This window comes from Pogona vitticeps, chromosome 4 (genome assembly GCF_051106095.1).
Source record: "Pogona vitticeps strain Pit_001003342236 chromosome 4, PviZW2.1, whole genome shotgun sequence".
Taxonomy (NCBI): Eukaryota; Metazoa; Chordata; class Lepidosauria; order Squamata; family Agamidae; genus Pogona; species Pogona vitticeps.
This window is the reverse complement of record NC_135786.1, coordinates 81,004,040-81,008,101: the sequence shown is the minus strand read 5'-3', so window position 1 is coordinate 81,008,101 and position 4,062 is coordinate 81,004,040. Positions and strand designations below refer to the sequence as shown.

Sequence of the window (4,062 nt, the reverse complement as noted above, 5' to 3'; positions counted from 1 at the left end):
TGCCGCAATTAGCCTAACTAGGGAGCTCAAACATTAACTAATGCAAAAGCAACTGCAGGAGCATAAGGAGAGCAAGGGATGGCAAAGGTCCTTCCTTAATCCAAGATTAAAATTGCAGGAGAGCACCACGCAAGGGGCAGCCATGATGCTAGCTTCATTTCAAACTTTGTGGAATAGGTGGTTCCGTCTCTCCCTAGTAGTGTTGCCGGGTCTCAGGGCAGTGGTCCCTGGGAATTGCAATGTCTCTTGGGGTCTCCAGGCAGGAGAGATTTTAGAGTGAGTCTCACTGGAGATACAGAAATTTTTGTTTGTGGGTGGGAGGCAGCCTTAAAGCCTGACCACACCTCTTGGCCTGCTTCCTGGCCAGTTATTCTGCTAGTGGCACATAGGATATCACTATGTGAGGTAGAGAAAGAATACAAAGAGCGAGAACTGGTTGAAATTATTGATAGCTATTTTTAGTGCAGAATATGCAAAATGTTTTCAAGTTTTGTACTTCACATTTTGATATATAAAAGTCAAGTTGCTAGGTCTGATAATGTGGCCAGAAAAGTGGCTTTCCCTGCAGTCAAGTACATTGGATTCAAATTCTGCCATATGAGGGATATAAATGTAAATACAGGGGGGATGTATGTACTTCCTTTCCACAAACCGGTTACCATCTGGGCCAGAGCTTAGAAAGCTAAGTTTCTGGACAACTCCCAGAATCTTGGGGGATTCTGGGAGTTCAGTGCAAAATAAATTACTTTTTTAAGCAGCGCTTCAGATGTGTTTGAGTTCAGCTTCCTTCAGGCATGATAATTGAATTTCAATAGAACTTGAGGGGTGGGGTGGTGGCAAGATTGGAGAACATAGTATGACAAATCCCAATCACAGAATAGGTCTGTGCCCCAATCCAAAATCTGCTCTAATTCTCTGATCAGAGTATACCACATAAATTGTGCACATGTCCGTCTATTTACTTGTATAATTGATTCTGCTTTGTTTAGAAATGCGAGAGACCGGGAGTTCAGCAAACGTATGTGCTCTTCTATAGCCAGCGGACATGGCATTCATCTTATTCAGTGATTCTTACAATTCCAAATGTATCGCGTCTCCTCGACTCATACAAATTGCCCCTTAGGGTATAAGAATGAAACCAGATATTCTGAGGTTGTTGGAGTCCACACAGAGCAGAATATAAGCTCACAGCTTCAACAGTCATCTCTCAGCCTATCAAATTGCTTCCATGATGAGAAATGGTTTTGCATTCAGATTAGGCCAGCTAAATGGAATGGATCTAAATTTTGCTGAGCTTATTCCATATGAAGTTTTACAACATTGTAACTGGAAACTCTCCAAAGTATCCCCCATAGAGACTCTCTGGACATGCCAGAGACCCAAGTCAGCCATCTTGAGAAGGCAGATCAATTTCATTTGAGTCACTATAACATACACCGAACACAGATGTTGTGACATCATAACAGTTTTTTAAAAGATGTTGGTCTCATCCTCTATAGTCAAAAGTATATCTCCTCCCTCCTTTAATTTGCTTCTTATTAAAAATAAATTCTGCCCAGATTTTTTTGGAATAAAAATACTACACCTATAGTGCAATCCTGCACATGTATGCTCATAAGAGCTACTGTTTTTCATGAAACCTATTTATATCCAGGAATGTATGTATAGGAATGCAGCCTCAAAGAGTGCAAATGCTTTACTCATCTTTCCTGGACAATACCTATATGATTCATCTCACCACCTATGGACAATATGAAAACAAAATGGAAGCATCTCTGAATATGTGTGAATTATGGAGCTTCTAGAAAGAAACTGCCCTCAACTTTCTAAATAAATAAAATCAAGCAAAGAATAATAATAGTAACATAATTTACTACAGTGGGGTCTTGACTTGAGAACTTAATCCGTATTGGAAGGCGGTTCTCAAGTCAAAAAGTCTGTAAGTCAAGTCTCCATTGACCTACAGTGCATTGAAAACCGATTAATCCCATAACAGGCCATTTTTGTTCCATTTTGGTTTTTTTTCTGGTCTGTAAGTCAAATCTCAGTCTGCAAGTCAAACCTAAATTTTGCGGCCAGAGAAGTCTGTAACTCAAAAAGTCTGTAAGTCAAGCCGTCTGTAAGTCAAGGGTCCACTGTAATGCACCAGGACATTTTAGAACCACATTTTAATGCAGAATGTGTACAGAATTAAACATCTGAGATAGACATCATGTAATATTTCCCCCCGAAGAACAGGAAGCAAAAGGTCCAAGTTTCATCATTATCTTAGAATTGCAGAGGTGGAAGGGACCCTCTGGATCATCAAGTCCAGTTCCTGTCAGGAAGGCACAGTGGGGATTTGAACTCTCATCCTCTGGCTCCACAGTCAGAGACCTAAACCACAGAGCTATCTAGTAATTCCTCTTCCCAATCACGTCTGTATCTTATCTTGCTGGTGAGAGAGTTCCTGGAGCTGTTAAAAATGAATAAATGAATAAACAGGATAGGAGGGGGGCTGTTTTTTAAAAAAAGAAGTGGTGGGTTAGGGGAGCAGAGGCTTTGAGGAGGGAGGTGAGTACTGTCTCTATTTGTGTGTGTTCGTGTGCACTCTCCCCCCTTTTGGCTCCCTTTCCCCTCTCACTTACTCACACACACACCACTCCCCACTCTTTTTCATTGTCTTCCTCTCTCATGCTCCTCTCTCTTTTCCTCTCTTTTTCATGGCTCTCCTTTTGATCTCTTCCCCTTCTCGGCCTTTACAGACAAACCCTTTCAAATCTTTCCAGCAAGAAAAATAGAAGCCCCCAGGCTGGAGAGGGGGAAAAAGCCACTATGCAAGCAAAAAGGGCTTGACGGATTTGATTCAGCCAATGCATTATGTGGGCAGGAAAATTTACTTTGAATTTTTATAAGCAGAGCAAATCCCAAAGTATATGATGGTGTGGTTGGGCTCTAAAGGTCAAGCCCAGCACTATGATTGTGCCTGGAAATGTAACTATTGCTGTTCGTACACAGATGCGGGATTAAGGCCAGCTATTCATGATCTTCTCAGGCTATTTACACAGTTAAAAAGGTTTCCCTGCATGCGTAGGATAAAATCCATCAACGGGTTGTGAAAACTGGTATTGATCTTTACATATGAATACAAAGTACATGTGTGTCAATTTTCCTTGAAAACAGCACAAATATCCCCTCCAGCTTCCAAGAAACTGATTTATAAAATGCTTTTCATGATATAAGACATCATGGAGGAGTCAGAGGGCTGTAAAAATTGGAGCATTAACTTTAGATACATGAACCTTGTTTCCAAATCTCTCACTGAATGAAGTTGCTTGCTTTCCCTGTGATTCCCTCAAGTGAGAACAGAATCCTTATCAGAGACTGGAAAGTTCATACATTAATAAGCTAAAATATCTAAGTAAACTATGCTTATGTTGAAAATAAAAAGGATCTCCAGCTTGATGTTAGATATTCTTACCTTTTCTTTAGGTTACTTTAAGACTCTTCTTCAAGCTTGGCAAATGCAGATTTAGGAATGGGAGGAAAAAAAGGGGATTTTGTTACACAGAGTGTTGTTGATCCTGTCACCTGGCAACACCTTTCTGTCCCTGAACCCTTTCCACACCCAAGTAGCTTATGAATGGAAAACACAGATTGAAAACCCTCAAATCGAGATGAAGGCTAATTAAATTGCTCAAATATGTTGGAAAATGTCCAGCTAAACAACTTGATTGTAATATATTAATGGCAATCTCTGATCTTTATGTATAAGGAAAGTAATCATGTGAAGAATTAATGTGAGCAATCTGTACAGAAAAACCTTGACCATGGGATAAAGATGGTTGTGCGGAAGCTCTATTTCACTCTTCCTTTAATAATTTACAGAAAAGCAATGCTTCTGCAGCACCAAGATTTCACTGTGGAGGTTTCCCGCCTGAATTTGGGGCTGCCTTTTAGAGGAGAATCAAACATTACAGATAAATTTCATTAGCACAAGACACATGATTCAGGCAGTCTTTTGTACTTGAGAAGTTGCACTTCAAGGTCCTGAAGACCAATCATAAAACAAAGCTAACCACT

At 40.3% G+C, this 4,062-nt stretch overlaps 1 long non-coding RNA gene across 1 annotated transcript; it reads right to left on the bottom strand.

Annotated features, from left to right (window-relative positions):
• Positions 1-1,353: 1,353 nt before the first annotated feature.
• On the bottom strand, positions 1,354-3,536 carry LOC144589089 (uncharacterized). The gene is made up of 2 exons (XR_013544991.1): positions 3,461-3,536; positions 1,354-2,455 (listed from the first exon to the last, which is right to left on the bottom strand). It is a non-coding gene; the product is annotated as an uncharacterized LOC144589089 (long non-coding RNA).
• Positions 3,537-4,062: the final 526 nt, after the last annotated feature.